Raw genomic sequence first — 24,352 nt, 5'->3', positions numbered from 1 at the left:
AAGGTCCTGAGTTCAGATGCCAGCAACCACATGGTGGCTCACAACCATCTGTAATGAAATCTGACGCCCTCTTCTGGGGTGTCTGAAGACAGCTACAGTGTGCTTACATATAGTAAATAAATAAATAATAAAAAATAATCTGCTGTCTTAACCCTTGAAGACAGCTACAGTGTGCTTACACATAATAAATAAATAAATAAATAAATAATAAAAAATAATCTGCTGTCTTAACCCTTTCATCCTGGCTCAGGTCACTGGGTTGGATTAAGCTGTGATAGGGACAGATGGCAGTCTTCTATTAGATGAGTCATGGAGCTGCTCTGCGATGATAGTCACTAAGTGCATGTGTGTGGGTTACAGGATTGGTTGTATTTACATAGAAAAGTTTTTTAGGTTGTATAAAACTTGATTGTACTGTTTTAAAAATATGGCGCACGCCTTTAATCCCAGCACTCGGGAGGCAGAGGCAGGCGTATTTCTGAGTTCGAGGCCAGCCTAGTCTACAAAGTGAGTGCCAGGACAGCCAGGGCTACACAGAGAAACCCTGTCTCGAAAAACAAAAAAAACAAAAAAAAATTTCTTACTTTAAAACAAAGCAGCTTCAGATAGTTGTATTAAGAGTTATTTTTTATTTTGTAGCTGGGCGGTGGTGGCTCACACCTTTGATCCCAGCACTTGGGAGGCAGAGGCAGGCGGATTTCTGAGTTCAAGACTAGCCTGGTCTACAGAGTGAGTTCCAGGACAGCCAGGGAAACCCTGTCTTGAAAAAAAAGAGTTTTGTTAATCCCTGTGACAGGGTCTCTCTCCCTCTGTGGCTAGGACTGGGTTGATGTGGAAGATGCTTGAGCATAGGGTGGCTGCTGTCTGTCTAAACTACTTGCAGTATCCTGGAGCTGTGTCCGGAGGGGGAACCAGACCATTCCGGGCTGCTCTTACATCTGCGGCTCCTTGGCCTCTGACTTGGAGCCTGGTGCATGAAGGCAAGTTCCTGGGTCGGGTGGGAGTTACCTTTTCTTTTATTAGATTTGTCCTCAGATCCTGGTCTGATTTTTAGTCAGCTGTCCTGAGTCCCTGGGATGTGATTGTTTTGTGGGCTGAGCTTAACTCATTGGCGGATTCTATGTTGAGATCTTTCTCCAGTTTTGGGGGAAATAGACTTTTTGATGAGACTAAGAATCTGTAAGTCGTGGTTAGCCTGGGGAGACCTAAGATGCCCCAGAGTAGCTTCTTGGGTATCTTTCATTTCATTTCAAAGAATTAAGACAGAGGACAGAGTTTGGGCATGCCCAGTGAGAATGAAGCTTTGCAGGAAGGCATGCATAGTGGAATTGCAGAGTTGTAATTTCTCTGCATTTAGCCACAGAAAACAGCTGTACTTAGACAAAAAAGAGGTTGATAGAGGTTGATAGTTGGTGCATGGAACCAACCTTTCTTGTTTAGTCCTCCTTGACCCAGAGATTCTTGGCTGTAACTAGAGCCAGTAAAGCAGGGATGTTTGTTGTAATTGTGAGGGTTACCTTTTTGCCCCTCTTGCTCTTTCTCTACCCAAATAGCCCAATTTCGATGTCTGGTCACTTGATGTATGCATTTTCCTAAAAGAGTGAGAGGTTCCCCTAACTTTGAAGAACACTTGAAATTAATTTACACTTAAATGCTTACGTTTTCTGTGACAGCAAGAAGCTCATAGCTTTTTATTTGCTCTTCCTCCTCCTCCTTCTTCCTCCTCCTCCTTCTTCCTCCTCTTCCCCTTCTTTCCCCCTCTCCCTCCTCTTCCCCCTCTCTTCCTCTCCCTCCTCTTCATTTTGTTTTCTCTGTCCTGGCTGTCCTGGAACTCTCTCTGTAGATCAGGTTTGCCTCAAACTCACAGATCTACCTCCCTCTGCCTCCAGAGTGCAGGTATTAAATAAAGGTTTGTGCCACCACCAACTGGCTATGGCCTTTTCACCTATGCTAATGATGAACCAGTACTTATCCCCTTCTTTGAAAAGCTATAGTTTGTACTCAAATCCCGTTGCTAACTGTGACTCTTGTTTTCTTCTCCTTCCCAATCCCAAGGATAATCTTGGTGGTAGTGACTAAGGCAGACTCTTCCTGATGAGCCAGTTCAGGGACACTGTTTTGGAGAGAGATCCAACAGGAACTGTGTTTTCATTATTTAATGATTTATTGCAAATGGCAGATTAGACAGATTGGTTGATAATCTGTTTCTGAGCATGTTCTTGGAACAAAAGGGTGGGGGAGGGTAAGTGGGTAATAACCATTCTCAGATCTGAGGAAATGCAGCTCACAGCTCAGTAATGAGAATGCAGGAACAATAGGGATGATTTCTTTGTGCCTGCCCTTGAAAAGAAATGGGGGAGGCATTGGTAAGCCTCACTCTAGCGTCCCAAGCAGTGGTGATGAGATGAGGATGCAGTGTACTCAAAAATGTCTGTCTGAGTGGTGGTCCTGAGAAAAAACAATCCAATTGGACATGCAAATGTGCTGGTGCCAGGATCTTTTTTTTTTTCCCGAGACAGGGTTTCTCTGTATAGCCCCAGCTGTCCTGGAACTCACTTTGTAGACCAGGCTGGCCTCGAACTCAGAAATCCACCTGCCTCTGCCTTTGAAATGCTGGGACTAAAGGTGTGTGCCACCACCACCTAGCGCCAGGATCTTTTTATTTTTATTTTTTTTTTATTTATTTTTTTAAAGATTTATTTATTTATTATATGTAGAGGGAGTCAGATCTCATTACAGATGGTTGTGAGCCACCATGTGGTTGCTGGGATTTGAACTCTGGACCTTCGGAAGAGCAGTCGGGTGCTCTTACCCACTGAGCCATCTCACCAGCCCCGCCAGGATCTTTTTAAAAAAAAAAATCTGTGATATAAAATTTAATGTATAAAATTTATGTTAATTATATAAGCAGTAAGGAATTAAGCATTGTACTTTTTTCTGAGTCAAGAACATGTTTCTTGGGGAAACCATTTCCCTGAGCATACTGAAGCTGTACCCCATGCATCTGGTTGGTTCTGTTCTCCCTGTCTCCAAGGGAGATCTGTAGGGTGGAGTGAAAAGGATGTCTTGGCAGGCACGAAGGTGTAGCTTGGAGGTCTTGGCTGGGTTCATGGGGAAGTAGGATAGATAGGCTATGTAGCATAGGCACATGTTTTCCTTTTACTTCTCTCTCCTTCCCCTCTCCCTTCCTCTGCTCCTTCCCCCTCCCCTTTACATGTAGCCTTGGCTTTCCTGGATCTTTTGAGATAGCCCAGGCTGGCCTATACCACCACACCCTGCCCAGCATTTTTTTGTTTTTGTTTTTTCGAGACAGGGTTTCTCTGGGCAGCCCCGGCTGTCCTGGAACTCACTTTGTAGACCAGGCTGGCCTCGAACTCAAAAATTTGCCTGCCTCTGTCTCCCAAGATTACTTAAAAAAAAAAAAAAAGATTGATTTTTTTCCCTTTTTTTTTATGCGTATGAGTGTTTTGCTTGCATGTGTATCTGTAGATGATCTCATTTGCATACCTAAGGAAGTCAGAAGAGGGTGGTGTTATAGACTTTTGTAGTACATATCTTTTTGCCTTGATGAAGCAGAATTATCTAGGAGACAAATAGCTATGTAAAGGAAGACCAGAGAAAGAAGGGACTTCTGTTGGCGATAACAGCAGATGCTGTTGTCTAGAAGCCTGGGCTTTGCAGCGGGATTCTAGAGGAGGAGTTTCCTTCTCCTTCTTGGCTCTTCCTCACTCCCACTCCCCTCTTTTCCTGGACACTGCTCCTATTTATCCGATCACTATTCACCCATTATTTGCATTTACTACACACAATGTTACTTACTACACACAAGGATTTCTAGTCTGGAAGCCATAGAATATTTCTTCATCCCTCAAATAAGCTTCACTCCATTAGGAGTTTCTTCCTCATTTCATGTAAATGGTATTATATAACTATAGTCTTCTGTGAGTGGCATATTGTGCTCAGCTCTCTGTTTTTAAGATTCGGTTTTGCTACTGTAGTGTGTATCAGTGTCGTCTTGTATGGTCGAGCAATAATCCATTGTTGAGTCAGCTGCATCTATTGGTGGATTCCACATTATTGGCTATTAGGAATCATGCTGGTCTTAGAACCTCCATGGTGGCTAACAACATTTCCTACTCCAGTTTTAGGAGATCCAATGTTATTTTTAAAGGAGCTGACAGCTTTTTGTTTGTTTTTCTTTCTTTTTCTTTTCCTTCCTTTCCTTCCTTCCTTGTGGAAGCGACATCTTTTTTAAAATCAGTGTTAGAATGTGGATGAACTTGATGCAGAGCTCTGTGTTTTTGTGTCACATCAGTGCTAATACAGAACAGCATTCTGGAATGATTAAAACCCTTCTGGTGTGCGCAAGAGGAAGAACTTTAGGACGGTCAAAGAATTTCTTAACGTTTTGGTTAAGGAGTAAACAGACATTTTTGTGGTCTTTTTTCCTTTTTTCTTTCTTTCTTTTTTTTTTTTTGGTACAGCTTGCGCTGACTTTTTTTAACCACAAGATGGTGGCCTTTTTCTAGGTTGATTCAAGTTGGTGCTTTCCTAGAAAAGCAGGGACTGAATTCCATATTCATATATACTGCCACGCCCAAACTCCCCCTTCATGCCCCCCTCCCCCCCACCCCCAGGGTTTTTCTGTATAGAGTCCTGGCTGTCCTGGAACTCATTCTGGCCTCTTTTAACTCACAGAGATCTGGGATTTTAAAAAAGGCCTATACCACCACACCCTGCCCAGCATTTTTTTGTTTTTGTTTTTGTTTTTTCGAGACAGGGTTTCTCTGTGTAGCCCTGTCCTGGAACTTACTTTGTAGACCAGGCTGGCCTGGAATTCAGAAATCCCCCTGCCTCTGCCTCCCGAGTGCTGGGATTAAAGGTATGTGCCACCACGCCCAGCAAGGAGCCAGCATTTTTAAAAAAAACTGCAGCTTCAGGACTGCATGTAGCTGTAGGAAGCAGGAGGGAGAGGCTGTAATCTGGAGTGGGGATCTGATGACACTCCACCCCTTCACAAGGAAATGTTCATTTGACTGGGTCTTTCTTGTGAAGGCCTCATGGGTGATCTGATTTCCAGACAATAATGGCCAGGTCATGTCAAGAAGAAAATGTTCTATAAGCTCAGGCCCTTCTAGTTCTTAACGTTCTGTTTTCTCTTCCTTGATATTTGCTCAGCTACAGAGAGGGTGAAACGGATAAATGCTTATCTTCCTCATTTCAGGGCTGGGCATGATTCACTGTGCTCCAGCTTTCTTACTTATTCTTGAGAGGTTTGACCACTTAAAATTTTTAAATTGTGTAAAATTATGTGAAAAATTATGAATTTTCCACAGTGTAATGCTCCCTACTGCAAAAACAAGCTTTCTTTCTTTTTTTTTTTTTTTTTTTTTTTTTGGTTTTCTGAGACAGGGTTTCTCTGTGTAGCCCTGGCTGTCCTGGAACTCACTTTGTAGACCAGGCTGGCCTNACTCACTTTGTAGACCAGGCTGGCCTCGAACTCAGAAATCCACCTGCCTCTGCCTCCCAAGTGCTGGGATTAAAGGTGTGCGCCACCACTGCCTGGCATCCACAGGTTTTGTGTTATCTTACAGTTCCAAACATTGGTTCCATTGGAGTAGGTCTTAAATTCAACTGGAAAATAGTTGATTGTACCCACAGTAGTTGTGCCTTTATTATATCATTGGGAATATAACGCTTGGTATGCTGATGGCACTAACACATAGCTGAATAGCCTGCACAGTTCCTTTTATGACTACAAAAGCCAGTCAACAGTCCTAATATTTATTCATGTCCCTGTGCTGTCTTAGGCCCCAATAGGGTCTTATCATCTAGTTTTGGTATGTTACTGACTGACTCATTGGCAATAACCTGTTTGATATGTGGAGCCTTTGAGGCCTCTGGCTAATAATTCAGGGATGCAATCTATTCCTAGCACTTGGATTTTTATTCAGTAGCCTTATGGCTTGTAGGGGTGTTTTCAAGTTTTTAATCAGTTTTAACACTTAGAGGGACAAGCTTTTGTAAGATTTTCTAAGTCTCTTTATCAGCTATCTTCTATGCCTTACCTATCCATAAAGTGTACAGTTTAACAGTCACCTGGCTTCTGATCCCCATATGGACTGATTGCCCATCCTCACTCCTTTAGATGCTTTTGTGTGTATTTCAGATGCACTCCTAAGTCTGTAATACATTCAGTGGTTAGTGTTAGTGAAACTTTTTAAAAACAAAGTGGGGAACCATCTGTGAAGGCTCTTTTGCTATCCATTCCAAGCAAGTTTCAATTGGTCTTGGAATTCAGCAGATAATGGGATAGTCTAAAAAAGAAAAGAAAAAGAGAGTGAGCTAGTGTTTCTCTGCCTTGCCAGGGCTGAAGTGAAATTAGGGTCATGCGTGTGCTTCTCTGCTTGTGCTCGTTCTTGCTCTGAGGGTCTCACACGCTTTTCATGCCTGCCACAGCCTCTCCATTGGCTGCATCTGGCTGTTGGAAGGGATCACTGGGACCTGGCAACTTTCCAGAAGGAGAGACGCACATGGCATACTTTGGGGGAGAATATTTACCAAGACAAGCTCAGCTCAGTCTTTTTCACATTTATCATTTATCTCCGTATCTGTCCACTGTTGCCCATTGCCTTTGATGCTCATAAGTCCTGCTAGGAACCAGGGCATACCTGGCCCCATTATCCACCCAGCCACAAATATTCTTCAATTAGTAGAAGACCAGTAAATCTGAAGTAGGGTACAGAGCCATAAGTCACCCTGATTGGTCCTCACCTGCGGACAACCAGTGGCTATCCTGCAAGAAGCAGTTGACTGAGCCAGTTCACAAAATTTCTTTCCTCCACAACAATGGAGGTTACTTGCATCTCTTCTACCTCTTTGGTGAACTGTTGTTTGTACCTTAAAACTTGCTAGATGCTCTTAATACAGCAGTTGTCTTCCTGTCAAAAGACTTCCCTTGCTCACTAACTCACTCTCTTTCACAAATCCTTTACAATAGATAAGATTAAAAAAAAAAGTATATATCTCTCTGTCTACCTCTGTGTGTGTGTGTGTGTATGTATGTATGTGTCTGTCTATCTGTCTGTTGCCTGTGCAATGCCAGAGGAGGCCAGAAAATGTAGAAAATGTAGAATCCTCTACAGCCTGAGTTCCAGGCAGTTGTGAACCGCTGACATGGGTTTTGGGAACCAAATGTTGATGCTCAATAGCTGCGAGTGCTATTAAAGGTTGTATGTGTCAAACTCTTGTAGGAATGTACCTTTACCCGAGCTCGTACCATGCAGCGGTTAAGAGGTCAACATTGCTATCTTCCTCTATCACTCTCCACCTAATCAAAGTTTTTTTGAGGCAGAGGCTCTAGTTGAACCTAGATCGAGATCACCAGTTGGCTACACTGGCTGCCTCCCAGCACTAGGAGCTCCTTACAGGTTTTTATATGGGATGTTCAATGACTGCAGCAGGTCCTTCACTAGAACCTTCTCTATTGGTGAAGGTCTTGTCCTACTATGAGGCTCAGTATAGCCACAAAAGCCCCACATCAGTAGTGATATCCCTGCTGAACTAACGTTCTTAACTTTTCAGTGATCAGAATTCTATATGACTTAGTGAACCACCAATCTCACACTGACTTCTTCTTCTCCTTTTTTTTGGATAGGTCTCTCTATGTAGCTTTGGCTGTCCTAGAACTCTGAAGACCAGGTTGGTCTTGCATTTACAGAGATCCGCTTGCCTCTGCCTCTTAAATTCTGGGATTAAAGACATGCCATCACGCCCATCTTGAGTTTCTTCATTGTCATTTCTACTTTGTTTTCTTCTCTCTTTATTATTGTTTAGGATTTCAAGAGGGAATGTTTAGCATAGATCTAATTTGCATTTTCTCTTCCTTACTACCAACCTAGCTATAAGAAATGGGAAGCTAGAACCCCCGTTTCATCCACTCCTCACTCTTTCTGCTTATTTGGAGACCGACACAAAGGATATTTTTATTTTATTGTAAGTTGTCCCTTACACGGGCGTGGTGGCCAGCCTCGCTTAAGTTGCATGCCTTATTCGTCACACCAGGGGCAGTGCAAATGTTGCAGTTTTCTTACATCTAATTTTTTATGTGCTATTTTTGGGAATTACAGTATCTTTCTTGGTTTGTTAATCATTTTTAGCATTCTTGTATCCTCTGGTGGGTCACATTCATCAAGAAGGCATTCCACACCAGAAGACATAGAGGAAGTCAACTGTCTTTAGATTTCTCCAGCAGACTTTACTCTGATTTTCCTTCTGGGCATCTCAGCCTCAGTCATGTTTTATCCACAGCAGGAGCAGTGCAGCTGCTATTTCCTACTGTATGGGGAAGAAGAGCCACATCAGGATTCAGTCTCATGTCTTATAACTAATAGCATAGACTGTGCAACTGCTTCTCTGAAATTTAAGTGTGTCTCTGTGTGTGTGTTCGCGCACATATCCTTCTCCAACCAGAAGTATTGTGAGTTGGAGTCTAGTCTGAGCTATAGAGTGAAACCTAGTCTCTAAATTATGTCCTATTCCGAGATGTTTTAGTATAGTATAGTGTAATGTAATGTAATATAATGTGATGTGATGTAAATACACTAGTTTGATACTTAAATGCTGAAGAAAGTAAGAAGATACTATGCTTTTGTTTTGCATAATGTGCATGTGGTACACAGACACCCATAGATTTAAAAAAATAAAATCAAGTGAATTACATCAGTAAATCCTTAGTAGGGCATGGTGGAGCACACCTTTTTTTTTTTTTTTTTTTAAGATTTATTATTATACATAAGTACACTGTAGCTGTCTTCAGATGCTCCAGAAGAGGGCATCAGATCTTTTTATGGGTGGTTGCGAGCTACCATGTGGGTTGCTGGGATCCAAACCCTGGACCTTTGGAAGAGCAGTCAGTGCTCTTAGCCGCCGCCGAGCCATCTCGCCAGCCCCCCACCCCCTTTTAATATTTATTTATTTTATGTATCTGAGTACACACCAGAAGAGGACATCGACCCTATTACAGGTGGTTGTGAGTCACCATGTGGTTGCTGGGAATTGAAGTCAGGTCCTCTGGAAGAGCAGTCAGTGTTCTTAACTGCTGAGCCATCTCACCTGCCACTGCATTTTAAAAAATGATTATGGTAGGGATTGGAGAGATGGCTCAGAGGTTAAGAGCCTGGGTTTGTGTCCTCTCACCCACATGGCAGGCATCTCACAGCCATCTGTAACTCTAGTTTCAGATTATTTGATGCTTTTTTGGGGCCTCTGTGAGTATTGGACACACATGGTATATAAACATAGATTCAGGTAAAGCACTCATATATGAAATTAAAAAACTGGACGATTCTTAATGTCACAATTTCATATGTACGTATGTGTATGCGTGTGTGTGTGTGTGTGTGTGTGTGCATAGTGTAGGAGTGTGCTTATATGACCAGAGGACAATTTTAAAAGCTGTCATCCTTTGTTTTGAGACAGGTTCTCAGATTGGTCTGGGGAATCACCAGTTTTGCTAGGCCAGCTTTCTAGCAATCCCCAGAGAACTACATGTGCCTTCACAATGCTGGAATTAAAACAGCATGTGGCATGGTAGCACATAGTTTATGTGGGTTTGGGGGATCGTGCTTGCATGACTGAGCTAACTCCCAGCCATGATCGTTTTATGATTCCTACTGTTAGTGCTGTGCTTACAGTCAGGACTTCTCATTTCAGGTTGTGAAGTATTTTCCCCGCTGTTTTTATAAAGCGCCCAGCCTCTACTGGCTGGTGGTGTATGTCAACTTGACACAAGCTGGAGTTATCACAGAGAAAGGAGCCTCCCTTGAGGAAATGCCTCAATGAGATCCAGCTGTAAGGCATTTTCTCAATTAGTGATCAAGCGGGGAGGGCCCAGCCCATTGTGGCTTGTGCCAAACCTGGGCTGGTGGTCCTGGGTCTATAAAAAAGCAAGCTGAGCAAGCTGGTAACTAACTCCATGGCCTCTGCATCAGCTCCTGCCTCTCAAGTCCCTGCCCTGTGTGGGTTCCTGTCCTGACTTCCTTTGATGATGTACAGCAGTGTGGATGTGTAAGCTGAATAAACCCTTTCCTCTCCAACTTTTTTTTTTTTTTTCTGAGACAAGGTTTTCCTGTGTAGCCCTGGCTGTCCTGTAATTCACTCTGTAGACCAGGCTGGCCTCGAACTCAGAAATTCACCTGCCTCTGCCTCCCAAGTGCACCACCACTGTCCAGCTCCAGTTTACTTCTTGGTCATGATGTTTTGTGCAGGAACACAAACCCTGACTAAAACAGGATCCTTCCCCCACTTACTGTTTTTTAGTGCTGGAAGTTGAATCCATGGCTGCTTTACACATGTGATGTAATTGCAAGCCCTGTTTGTTTTTATTTACTTATTTCTTTCTTAGAACAATGCACTTTTTTCCCCCCATAATTTCTGTGGTTCAGGAAACTTGGCAAGACTTAGGTGGATCTCTGAGCATAGGTTCTCATGAGGAAAGTGTCTTTAGAGCTGGGGTGTCATGGGCGATGGGCCTGCTTCCAGGTTCAGTACCTGGACTGTTGCGGTTCTTCCAGGGGCGTTGGACTGAGGACATTTGTTTTGTGTGGAGCCGTTAGTTTAAGTTTCTTACAGTATAGACCTAGAGGGGGTTTGTATCTTCCATACTAACAAAAAAGAGCCTGTGCACGAAAGGACCTTACACTGTGGTGTCACTTATGTTAGATTCTTGACTCCTGCTGAAAGTAATACTTTCATTTTTTATTGTTTGGAGATGGTATTTACTGTGTAGCTCAGTTTGGTCTCAAACTCAAAATCCTTCTTTAACTAAAGTCTTACACTGAGACTATAGGTGTACCTGAATGGCTTGTTCCTGTATTGTATTGTATTGTATTTGTTTGTTTGTTTGTTTGTTTGTTTTTCGAGACAGGGTTTCTCTGTGCAGTCCTGGCTGTCCTGGAACTCACTCTGTAGACCAGGCTGGCATGGAACTGACTCAGAAATCCACCTGTCTCTGCCTCCCAAGTGCTGGGATCACAGGCATGAGCCACCACTGCCCGGTCCTGTATTACATTTTAATTTTGATTTTTACTTGTAACTATTTCTAATCCCTCCTGTTTCATGAGAACTTTTAGAATAATTTTTAGAGGTTTTCCTCTCCAGTTGTGACTGATGAACATAATTGTCCAGGATCCTACAAGATATTATGATTTTTTTTTTTTTTTGCTGTTTGTGTCATTGAAACACTGTATTAGATTATTATTTGTTTGGAGATAAATTACATGTGTTTATTAGAAGGGTAGTACTAGTGGCGATCGCATTGTGTGTGACTTAGTAATTTTTTTTGTTTTTCAAAATTTTATTTTATTTTATATGTATGGGTGTTTTGTCTGCATGTATGTCTGTTCACATGTGTGGAGTACCCTCAGAGCCTTGAAGAGAGAGCATAGAATTTTCTGGAACTGGAGTTATAGAGCGTGGTAATCTACCATGTGGGTGCTAGGATTTGAACTTATTAGGTCTTGATCAACAAGCACTCTTAGCTACTTAGCCATTTCAGTATTTTAAAATTACTATTTTTTTCATTGTGATATGTGTATTTATCTGGGTGTATCTGGGTGGTGGTAGAACACATTCATGTGCATTTGTGTGGATGCCAAAGGGGTTGAAGTTTGAAATCTCTCTCTTGAGGGGATTTTAAGGCAGGGTTTATCCCTGGCTGTCCTGGAACTCTATATAGACTAGGCTGGATTCAAACTCGAGATCTGCCTGCCTCTTCTCTCCTGAGTACTGTGATTGAAGTCATGCACTACCACTGCCTGGCTAATGTTTTTTCCAATTGCTTGCTACTCTGTGTGTGTGTGTGTGTATCTGTATCTGACTTGAAGCCAGAGGTTACCAATTCAGCTACTCTGGCTAACTTCCTCCAAAAATCACCCATATCCACCTCTCAAGTACTGGCAATACAGTTAGGCCAGCACACCTGCCTGGCATTTATGTGGATCCTGGGAATCATAACTTTGGTCCCCATGCTTATGTGAGAAATGCTTTATATACTGAGCCATGGTGGCTGTAGACCCTGAGACCCTTCAGTTTTACAGAAGCACTGTATGAGTGTTCCAAAGTGGGGCCACTGTATTGTTTTTACTTCCAGGGAAGCTTGAGATCCCTTCTCAGAATCAAAAGTAGAAGGTGTTCGAGGACCTGCTTAGAGGCATGGCTTCAGCCTGACTTTTTTTTTTTTTAAATTTAGAAATAGGGTCTCATTACATTTTCCAGTCTGGCCTTGCATTTACAATCCTCTGGCCTTTTTGGTATTAGAGCTTTCAAGTATGCATCAGCAGGGCTGAGTTGACAGGTAGTAATTGTTTGAAGACTCCCTAGAGAATCGCCTCATAGCGCATCTGTGAGTGTGTGCCTTTGCATCAGTAGTGTGTACATTCTCAGGTTTTGTCCTAACATAATGAACACATCAGCACAGAGGGATCAGACTGGAAGCCTGAAAATCAGTTAGCCTTAGGCACCAGGATTTTGCTAAAATTCAATGTTTGTATTGCATATTATGCATGATACATAATTATGATTCATAGGAACTTAAATTATTACTGATAGAACAAAATATCAAACTACTTTCCCTTAAATTTCTTTTATTATTGAACTGGAGAGATGGCTTGGCAGTTAATAGCTTTCACTCAAATGGCAACTTAAAACTATCTGTAACTTAGGCTCCAGTAGGTTCAATATTCTTTTCTGGCCTTCATGGGTACCAGATATTCATTCATGTGATACAAGTGAGTGCCATACATGCAGGCAAAACATTCAGACACATAAAATAAAAGGAAATAAACCTTAAGAACAGCCATCTCCCCCCTTTCAGGATTGTTCATTAAGTTAGTATTTTGTGATTTCCTTGCATGATCAGCTCCTTGTCTTTATTTTCTGTTACTTCTATAGGCTTACTGTTTCCTGATTTCCTGTTTTCAGTCTCTTCTCAAGCAGTTGTATACATTTTACCAGATGTTGTGAGAGGACTGACTGGTTTATTTTGTCTGGAAAGTTTCTTTCACCTGAGCCTTAGTCAGGACTCAGCATTACAGGAAGCGGTTATGTTACTGATGTGAAACTCTTCGGCATGTCATTGAACTGTATCTTTATCCTGGATTTATTATTTTATTCTTTTTTTGTTTTTTGTTTTTTTTCTCGAGACAGGGTTTCTCTGTGTAGCCCTGGCTGTCCTGGAACTCACTTTGTAGACCAGGCTGGCCTCGAACTCAGAAATTCGCCTGCCTCTGCTTCCCAAGCGCTAGGATTAAAGGTGTGCACCACCACCGCCGGGCGAGCCAATAACTTAGTTGGAGATACTTATAGGAATCTGGTGAACAGTTACTTAGGGGAGTGCGGATTATTTAGAGGCAACACAAGCTGCATCCTTGGAGCTCTCTGCATGGCTTGGAGGCAGCTTGACAAGTCAGAGAAGTTTCCTGCGTTGAAGTTTCCTCCAATCCTTTTGGCTTTTGTAACATTGTGGAGAGAGGACTTTAAATCTTCTTTTCAATGGACTTCTGAGACTTGTGAGTTGTTTACTTCCTGAGTCAGCTAGCCTTCCTCTAGGAAGGGATGTTTCAATTTGGAGCACATTGTGTTAAGAATCTTTGTGCTGCCTTTTCCATGATCCCTGATTCTTGGAGCCAGTAACATAGATGTTTGATTATTTTTGTTCATTGCAGCAACAGACACTTCTCTTCAGGTGCGTGGTGAAATGAAAATGAAAATGAGTCTTTTCAGTACATCTGCAAACATAGAAATTTCCTTCCATGACAAATTGAGGTTGACAGAAACAGTGTTTAGTAGGTGTAAGCTCAGACATTTAAAAGGCAGTTTGATGGGATTATCATATCGATTTAACAAAACAATATTAGTGGCCTCTCTTCTGTGGCCTGTTACTATTTGAGCCACTGGGTTTTGTCCTGGCTTACTGTATCAGATGTGGGTTCCCTTCTGTGCAGCAAGCCTTAAAGCCATTCATAAAGGATTAGGAGGTGTGACCTTGTTGGAAGAAGTGTGTTACTGGGGGTAGGCTTTGTGATTTCTAAAACTCAAGCTAAGTCCAGTATTGTTCTCTCATCCTGCTGTCTGTGGATCAGGGTGGTAGAAGTCTTAGCTACTTCTCCAGCACCATGTCTGCTTGTCTACCTCCTTGCTCCCTGCCATGATGATAATGGATTGAAACTGTAAGCAAGCCCCCAATTAAATGTTTTCTTTTATAAGAGTCCTGGTGTCTTTTTACAGCAATAGAACAAGCGACTAAGATAAAGTATTCCGTTTATTGCTCAAAGTCCTTCCCAACTCAGATAGCTCAGAAACTCAGAAACATATTTGACTACCATGGTCTCATGCACCAGACTGTTACTAAGATCCCCCATCATCTATATGTTGATTCATGGATGTTTTTCTCCCTTCTCTATTAAAAGTCAGACCTGAGGGGTATATCATTTGTTCCTTTCATCTTGATCTCTTCTTCCTCACTATGCAATACTTCCTGTAGGAAGCAGAGGAAGCCTGAAAGCAGTGAAGTCTTGTGTGACTGTGTACTGTTGACATAGGCACAGCCATGCTGTGTTCTAGTACCATATCCCCACATGGATTGTGAAGCCTTTCCCAGGTAAGGTCAACAGGGATTGCAAAGCTTTTCTTGGGAGTCTGACTGTGAGTAAGTGGCAGTGTGTGCAGAAACTAGCAACTGCGACTTCCTCCTGCGGGATATCTACAGCGGAGACTGCTGATCTAGAGAGGCTAACTACTGGGAGTAGCTCACCCCTACCTCCTGCCCTGTACTCCATAAACATGCTGAGATTCCCTCAGCAGTGTAAGCCTCCCTTTACCTGATCCCAGCTTTCTTGTATGTGTGTCTGTGGTTTTATATTCTCTCATCCCTTTCTGCCCAGAGTCAGCATTCCACGCCTCATTGTAATTTTTCATGGATTCCAAGTTTAGGTCCTAGGCAGGGTTCTTTTTTTTTTTTTTTTTTTTAAAGATTTATTTATTTATTATATGTAAGTACACTGTAGCTGTCTTCAAACACACCAGAAGAGGACGCCAGATCTCGTTACAGATGGTTGTGAGCCACCATGTGGTTGCTGGGATTTGAACTCTGGACCTTCGGAAGAGCAGTCGGGTGCTCTTACCCACTGAGCCATCTCACCAGCCCCCCTACGCAGGGTTCTTTAACAGAGATCTCACTTATACTCTCTTTCTCTTACTGTGTTCGGCCAGCTATAGGAATGCTAAGTCAACATTTTCCATCTTATTTTTTCCACAGTTTTCCTCCAATTTGTACATTTTCCCCATTGTGCTACCTGCCCCAAGTACTAGCAGGCTGTTGAGCACAAAGGCCAGGCAGTGCTATAGTGTGCTCTGATAGAGCACACTAAGAAGGACCCAGGTCTGCTTTTGTTGTTTTAAGGAGCTGCCATACTATTTTGTGCATCGATGGCTCCAATTTCTGTCCTTGCTAACAGTGAACAAGGGTGTAGTTTCCCCACATCATCACTTGCTGTTGTCCAGCTTTGTGATTATAGCTGTCCTCTACAGGTGTCATATTGTGGTGATGGGGACTGACTTGCTCTTGGCCATGGCTACCCTGTTCTCGTTGAACATATAGCATCGTGCTTCTTGGTTCTCATTGTTTTATTTCCATTCTTATTGAATTCAGAAGCTTTAAAAGTTGTTCTCGCCAGGCAGGATGAGAGGTAACAGTGTCTTGTGTGTGAATCACTAGGTGAGGGTCATTGGGAGGAACCAGAGAAGACTGTGTGCCTCGATGGGAGTGAGCGATGAGTCTGTGCCGGTTAGAAAGCAGTGATTGAACTTCAAACATGTTTTTTTTTTTTTTAAAGATTTATTTATTTATTATATGTAAGTACACTGTAGCTGTCTTCAAACACACCAGAAGAGGACGCCAGATCTCGTTACAGATGGTTGTGAGCCACCATGTGGTTGCTGGGATTTGAACTCTGGACCTTTGGAAGAGCAGTCGGGTGCTCTTACCCACTGAGCCATCTCACCAGACCTCAAACATGTTTTGATCAAGTAGCCAAGACCCAGTACCCTATGCCCATGGCTGCCAAGGCCTTTTATAAACTATATGGCTGTACCAGCCCAGACTGGTTCAGGGTTATGAGAAGCAGAACTGATACTGTAGTTGGCTGATGGGGAGTAGATTGGATGCAGAAGAAAAGGCAGGGTGGGCAAAGGTGCTTTTAAGGGGGAGAAAGCTCGAGGGAAGTAATGTGCATGGACATGGGAAAAGGCACAAGAAAAGTCAGGATGTGAGGGTTCTGGGTGCAGCATCCAGAGAAGATTGTCCTTGGTATTGGAATTGACTGAGTTATGCCTCTCTGCCTGCTTGCCTGGGCTTCATACTGTTTATATACTGTAGGAAACAAAAACTTACATTTTTATTGCATGTGTATGTTGTGTGCTTTGTGTGTGCCTGGTATCTGCAGAGGCCAGTAGTTGGTGCCAGAATTACTGATTGGGATTGGAGTTTGAGACAGTTGTGACCCTCCATGTGAATGCTAGGAATTGAACTCAGGTCTCTGCTGAGCTATCTGTCTAGTCTTCCATCAGTAGCTTGCAAACACAGGGATTGCAAGGGTTTTTGTTTTTAGAGAGGGAGATATAGTAGGTAGGCATGCTGGAATGCACCTGTCTTTCAGCATTTGTGAAGCTGAAGTAGGTGAATCACTTGAGCCCAAGAGGTCAATCTGAGCAATAGAGTGAGAACCCCTCTCAAGATACGGAGGGGAAAAATAAAAAAAGGAAAAGAGTGAAGAAGTTACATCAAGAGAACAGGTCTTGGCAAAGAGTCAAGGTATTGTTTTCATTTGGCAGATACATGATGAGGGCTGTAGTGCTAAGTGAGGCCAGATTCCAGAGGCTGGACTTGGTTTTGAACAATTTGGTTTGGGGGAATAATAAGATGGTAAGATGGGTTTCTGTTTTAGCACATGGCAGATGTTAAAAAATTCTAATTTTTTTTTTTTTTTTTTTGGCAGAGAGTCAGGGTTTGAGATAGGGTTTCTTTCTGTAGCCCTGGCTATCCTGGACTTCTCTTTGTAGACCAGGCTGGCCTCGAACTCACAGATATCCTCTGCTTGAGTGCTGGGATTAAAGGCATGTGCCACTTTGAATTTTGTATAGATTGATTTATAATAGTGCCAGATGTCTGTTGAATGCTTGTCGATCATGGGCAGCATGTCATGTTGCCTCATCATAACCCTCTGTGCTGGATTTTATCTAGTTGCTCCATTTGACTGAGGTGACAGCCTGTCTGTAAGCTTAGGTTTTGATCTGTCACATTGGTGGCAACTTTGTAGTGCTGAGCCATGCTGACCTGGTGCTTATCATTTTCTTTGTTGGTGCAAAGAAGTAAGGCACTTACATATCTTGTGTTTTAGTTCCAGTTGTTTTTGTTTTCTTAAAGACTTATTTACTTAGTTATTTTATGTATGAGTATACCATTGCTATCTTCAGACACACCAGAAGAGGGTATTGGATCCTATTACAGATGGTTATGAGCCACCATGTGGTTGCTGGGGATTGAACTCAGGACCTCTGGAAGAGCAGTCAGTGCTGAGCCAGATCTCCAGCCCCTAGTTCTAGTTTTTCATTAAAAGTTTATGATATTTGGTTTGAATAATGTAGGAAACGGACAACTGAAAATTTGTGTGGCGATTGCAGTATTTATTATACTACACTTACTCTTTCCTTTTGGACCTTTTCTCTTTTGTTGCTGTTGTTACTCAGGGGTCTAATATCAGAGATATCATGAGATTTTCACCTTAAAGTGAAAATGTGGTCCCTTAGGTAAGAATGGCCCCCATAAGCTCATAGAGTTGAATGCTTCGTCATTAGGATGTAGCATTGTTTAAACAGCATGACCTTGTTAGAGGAAATGTGTCCCTTGGGCTGGGCTTTGAAGTTTTAAAAGTCTAGGCCAGGTCCAGTGTAGTGTCTCTCTCTCTGCCTATGGATCAGAGTGTAGCTCTCAGCTGCTACTCCAGTCCCTGTCTGCATACCACCATGCTCCCTACCATGATGATAATGGGCTAAGCTTAGGAAACTGAAAGCAAGCCCTCAGTTAAGTGATTTCCTTTATAAGAGTTGCCTTGCTCATGGAGCTCCTTCACAGCAATAGAACAGTGACTAAGACAGCATATAGTGTTAAAAATACAAACCTGGTCGGGCAGTGGTGGCGCACGCCTTTAATCCCAGCACTCGGGAGGCAGAGGCAGGAGGATTTCTGAGTTCGAGGCCAGCCTGGTCTACAGAGTGAGTTCCAGGACAGCCAAGGCTATACAGAGAAACCTTGTCTCGAACTCCCCCCCCCCAAAAAAAAATAGAAAAAACAAGAAAAAACAAGAACAACAAAAACCCAACAACAAACCTTAAGAATAGTCAGACTGGTGAAGTAGTTCAGTGGGTAAAGGTACCCATTGTCAAGCCTGACTACCTGAGTTCTGAATTCAGTCCCGCATGTTGGAAGAAGAGAACTGACTCCCCCAAATTGTCTTCTGACCTTTGCATGCATGCTGTGGCACGTGTGCATGCACACACACACACACACACACACACACACTCTAAATGAGTTAAAAAGTCAAATCACAATTTTGTTTTTACAGCTAGCAAAATGTAAAGTGACCAGTAATTTCTTGATAGGTCTCAGAATTCCTTTGGTTGTTAATGTTCCCAGCAGACTCATAACATTTTTGCATCTTTGTGATATTTAGAGTAGTCTCTTCCACACTGTGTTCTCTCATGCCACTGACTTGGCCAGTAGCTCAGCAGGGTCCTGTAGAGTGGGACTGTGTCTGTACTAATTTTCATAAAACAGATGCATTTATGAGGCACATGGCATTCTCCCCTCTCTATAATAGGTTTTCATTATGAAGTTTGGCTAAAACACAGGAGTAAATAAGTAGATCTCAGAGTAGAACTGAGTTATATAGGTTTCAAGATATGGATACGCATAATGCCTAGCCTTCTTTCACTTTCACTTGTTTTGTATGTATAGTGATAAGAATCAAACCCAGGGCTTGCCCATGCTATGCTATACTACCTACCATACCTCTCTGCAGACTGTGCATGCCTGTGTGTGTGTGCATGTGTGCGTGTGTAGTGTGTGTACGTGCGTGTGTGCATGCATGCTGGAAATGGGGTTCACACTCTTGTACACATTAATGAGACCCTGTGTCAAAAACAAGGTGGATACTTATTGGGTTGTGTTGCTCAAGGTTTACCTCTGGCCTCTACATTTTCATCTAACTCTTGGCTGAAGTCGTTTGGATTAAATAGATCAAAGATCAAATTCTTTGCCTACCAGCCTTGTCAGAACTCATTCCAGTCATAGATTTTTGTTTGAGGCAGGGTCTCACTCTTAGCCCAGGTTGGTCTCAAACTACTGATTCTCCTGTCTCAGCTTTTCTGGTGGTGGGAATTACAGGTCTGTGCTACCATAACTATATAGATTTTGTTTTTGTTTCTTCACCTTCAAGGTTGTTTATAATGGGAAGGGGTGCTTTCTTTCTTCCTGCCCAGTGACTTATCCTTTTCAGATTTGGTTATAATGGCCAGTTCAATTGCTTGAATTCTTGTTATGCTCATCCTTCCTGTGTAGTTAACATTTCCTGTAGATATAGAAAAGCTGTTCAGCCCAGGGCATTAGTTCTGGTGGCCAGTGCACATAGAGTTTGGGTTGTCAGGTGAGTTCTGTGTTCCAGACCTCTACTGGCAGCACAGCTGGCTTCCCTTTCCCCACTGGGCGGGATCTGTAGCAGATAGGAGAAGGGTAGAAGGAAGATTGCCACATAATACCCTACCATGTAGTTCAGTGGTTAAAATGAGAGTAATCCCCAAGCAAAGTGCATCAGTATGCACGTGACACTTTGGGCTTATGAGAGTCTAGGTCCTGGGCTTAGAAGTTTTGGGCACTGGGCTGAACTCAGCTGTAGGCTTATTTATTTATATCTGTGATCATGCTGACTGGAGCATCTACAGCCTCTTTTGTGGAGGCTGCGCGTACATGGTATCTGGGCAGTTTCATGGTAGCTGGGATGGCAGAGGAGCAGTGCTGGGTCTGGGTGAGATTGTTGTGGGGAGACCCCGAGTGGGACATTGCTTAGTCCTGCTTTCTCTGGGAAGATGCAGCAGCTAAAGGAGCCCTTGTTAGAAGTAGTAGGGGTGGAGGGACCTCAGTTTGTTTCTTAGTAGAAAGGCCCAGTGAAGGGTTAAGTAGATGAGAAGGGAATCTGTTCTGGATTTTGAAATCTCTTAAATGTAATTTCTTGGGCTACTCTGGATATCAATTGTATATTCCAAATTTAGGAATGGATTCTTTTTTCTGCCAAGGGATTAAAAACCAAAAAGACAAAAGGGGAAAATAAAAACCTCAAATGCTGAAAGAGTTCTCCCCCATTCCTTGATAATTAGCTGGTAAAGCTGGTGTGTAGAGACTTAGGGGGCGGGGGAGTGCTTTGAGTCTCTGATTGCTGAGCTAAAGTTTCTTTTGTCTTTGAGAACTGTGTACATTTTGCATTTCCTTGGTTCTCTCAGTTCTTGAGGTACTAACCCTAACCCTCGAGTGCCCAGCTATACTGAGACAGAAGTCAGTGGCATCTTTCTGTCTTAGTTGAGGTTTTATTGCTGTGAATACACACTACGGTCAGAGCAACTCTTAGTTTAGTCCATTATCAACACAGGGGTGTTGAAAGCCTGGCTGCATGCAGACAGTCTGGTACTGGAGAGATAGCTGAGAGCTCTACATCTGGATTGGCGGGCAGCAGGAAGAGAGTTCTTTGGCCTGGCTTGAGCACCTGAAACCTGAAGACCACCCCTAGTGACACACTTTCTCTAATAAGACCACACCTCCTAATAGTGCCACTTCTTATGAGCCTTTGGAAGACATTTTTATTTAAACCAATACATTGACATTTTTCTTATTTTTGACTAGAACTCAGAGTCTCTGTTCTCTGGCAGGGAAGGTGATCTTTGCCTTGTTAGTATTGAGGAAAGTCCAGCTGGCTAATGCATTCGGCACAGGAAAAGCCTCTCCTCAGTTGCTCTTCAATCTAAAACACCGAGGTCACACTCAGCTGTAAAATCCCCATTAACAAGTTTTTACAGATTGCAAGAAGTTCCTCGCCCTTAATATTTTCCTCCTCTGGAAATATCCTTAGGCATAGGCAGATATGTGAAAGCTGACCTGTTCCTGTTCTCTAGTACAAACAGAAATACTTGGGCTAATGTGCAAAGGGTATCAGTTACTTGCAGAAATATTTTCTTCAGTTCTTCCCTCTCTGCCTTTCATAGGAGATTTATCCAGCACCTTTTTTTTTTTTTTTTTTGGTTTTTCGAGACAGGGTTTCTCTGCATAAGTAGCCCTGGCTGTCCTGGAACTCTGTAGATCAGGCTGGCCTCGAACTCAGAATTCTACTTGCCTTTGCCTCCCAAGTGCTGGGATTAAAGGCGTGTGTCACCACTGCCTGGCTTGTTTTTCTACTCTTTAACAGTTTAGGACTCCTACCTAAAGAATAGTGCCATCCACATAGGGTTAGGTCTTCCCATATGTATTAACTAAGATGGTTCTTCACAGGTCATCCTGTTTACTGCTCTACTGGAGGTGGGACCTGGAAGAGTGAAGCCTAAAAAGGAGGCAAACTAAATGCAGTAGCCTACTTTATTCAGAGGATCAGACATTTTGTACTGAGGTGTTAATGTGGCAAAACCATATTTTTTTATAGAGGCATATGTATCTGTTTTGTTGGGCACCAGCTGTGGTTCCAGGTTCTTTTCTCCCCCTCAGGGTGCGCAGGAAACCTGGAATTGGAGTCTAGATTGGGTGGGGCTTTGGGGTGGGATCTTCAGGATCCCAGTCTGGTTGGGAAGTGAGTACCAGGGTGGGGTTGGAGATTCGGGGGTGTTCTCCAAGGATTTCAGTGTTACAGCTCTTTTAGAGCTTTTTCCAACAATATTTAGTGAAACACCTTGTGTGCCTATGCCTTATTCATGGTAAACAAAAGCTATATATGATATCGGAGAGTGGCTAGAGTTTAAAGTACTATGAATGCCTTATTTGCAGGGAGAGGCATTCCAAGAATCTAGGTAATTGCTGGATGGGTTTTTAGAGGGAAAGAGAAAGTTGAACTTGTAGGTTTGCCAAGGACTCTGTGCCCTTCTTTAGGTAGAGGGTGTGGGGGTCGGGCTTCCCAGATAGGTCAGAAAAGGGGAATCTGCACTGGAAAAGTGAGACCTCCATTTTTGTGCTGAGCTCAGAGGTGCTATCCTGACATGATAGACTTTGATCTTAAGTAGCAGGGTTTCCCAACAGAGGCATATAAACAAATAATAATAATGAATAATTTAAAGTAACTCACTCCTATCTGCTACAACTGGGAAAGGCATGAAAGCACATTCCAAGAACAGTTCTGTGGTTTTTGAAGAAATTGAGGTCACAAGGTTCTTGTCTTTGTTTCTTTGACACTTTCTCACAAGCACTCAGAATTCCTTCGTATGACTCCATTCTTTGAACTGTGTTCCAACACTATCCCATTGTGGACAGTTCCACATTTAGGCTCTCTTCTCTGGTGATTCTAGATTGTGTCTAGTTGACAATTAGAGCTGTCACACCACCTCAATTAACCTACCCTAGAAAATCCCTCATAAACATGTCCCGCCTGTCCAATACTAATCCACATTACCGATCACAAGGGGGTGGCAAGCTTTTGAAAAGGTGCTGAAGATGGTTTTCTCTCAGGTTTGTTCTATACCTTTACTTTTGTCAGTGTGCTGTCACCGTTGCCTGGCCTGAAGACGGAAAACCACATTTAGTTGGCCTGCTCTCACAACTCCAAATTGAGCTTGACGGGTGTGGGACAGGGCCAGTATACATCCTCTGAGGTGTTTCATGTGCCTGGGACTAGGTAACCACTTAGTGGTTCTGATTGCCCTTCACTCCAAGTCTTGGCAAACATGGCTGTAAGCATTCATTGGTTTCCCTGTAGGAGTAGGAAATGTGAGATTCTGTGAGGTGTAGGACCCCTCGCTAAGTGTCTGTGCAAACACCTAAAAATTCCTGGTCCTAGACTTAGACTACACTGAAAGTCACCTATCGGTCCTTCTTGGAAGAGTTGTGGGCTAGCCTTGGGTCGGAAGGGGAAAGGGTTGTCCTGCTCCTTTCTTCAAGTGGCTGTGGCCTGTGTTTCTCCTGTGGGTATAACGAAGGCAGCCAGCTCTTTCAAGAGGAGTGTTTGGGAATGCTTGTTTCTAGGGGGAAGAACGTTAGGACTAAGTGGTTTGTTTTTTTTTTTTTTAATAGATGCTTGTGTAATATAGATTTCAGGTGCAGAGAAGATCATAACCCTATTCTTGGGAGATCAGGTAAAGTAGAATTAGCAGTGAGCTAGCTGAAGGTTCATTGCGATTGCTCTAAGAAAGCTTGTACGTCTTTGGAGAAAATATTCCTCTAGAGGTTATCAGAAGTTTGATGGGCATCAAACCTTTCCGTTCTACAAATTGAAACTGTTTTGTAGTTTCAGGAAGAGTGTAGAATTTTGGCGTTCAAGGCCTTGGAACTATAATATATCCCTCCACATGGACCAATACAGTGACTTAAGTGTCTAATTGAATTTTCTTATTTAATAATTATTTAATAATATTAAATAATAATTATTATTATTTTGAGAGGGTTTCACTGTGTAACTCTGGCTGGCCTGGAACTTGCTATATATAGATCAGGGTGGCCTTGAGCTCAGAGTTCTCTGGCCTCTGAGTGCTGGGATTAAAAGTGTGTGCCGGGCTGGTGAGATGGCTCAGTGGGTAAGAGCACCCAACTGCTCTTCCGAAGGTCCAGAGTTCAGATCCCAGCAACCACATGGTGGCTCACAACCATCCGTAACGAGATCTGGCGCCCTCTTCTGGAGTGTCTGAAGACAGCTACAGTGTGCTTATGTATAATAAATAAATAAATCTTTAAAAAAAAAAAAGTGTGTGCCACTACACCAAACCTGTTATTTTTTTTAATTATGTATATATGTATGTGGCTGAGTACTGTTAGGTATACTCTTGTATTATTCTTGGTATCCAGAAGAGGACATTGGATCCCCTGTAGTTGGACTTAGAACAGCTATATACCTGTGCTGGTGAGATGGCTCAGTGGGTAAGAGCACTGACCGCTCTTCCGAAGGTCCTGAGTTCAAATCCCAGCAACCACATTGTGGCTCACAACCATCCATAATGAGATCTGATGCCCTCTTCTGGTGCATCTGAAGACAGCTACAGTGTACTTACATATAATAAA

The 24,352-nt window shown here is 42.8% G+C and overlaps 1 protein-coding gene across 9 annotated transcripts in view; it reads left to right on the top strand.

The window, feature by feature from the left end:
- Positions 1 to 24,352, top strand: part of Ehmt1 (euchromatic histone lysine methyltransferase 1) — a 134,247-nt gene that overhangs the window by 11,903 nt on the left and 97,992 nt on the right. The window contains exon 1 of one of the 9 annotated variants that reach the window (XM_029469703.1): positions 22,061 to 23,433. The exons of the other annotated variants lie outside the window; for them this stretch is intronic. The gene's annotated coding sequence lies outside the window, so the exon portion shown is untranslated. Of the gene's footprint in view, positions 1 to 22,060; positions 23,434 to 24,352 lie in introns of those variants that run through there. 9 annotated transcript variants of the gene reach the window in all.

Source organism: Mus caroli, chromosome 2 (assembly GCF_900094665.2).
Source record: "Mus caroli chromosome 2, CAROLI_EIJ_v1.1, whole genome shotgun sequence".
Lineage (NCBI taxonomy): Eukaryota > Metazoa > Chordata > Mammalia > Rodentia > Muridae > Mus > Mus caroli.
This window is presented reverse-complemented; position numbering and strand designations above follow the sequence as displayed.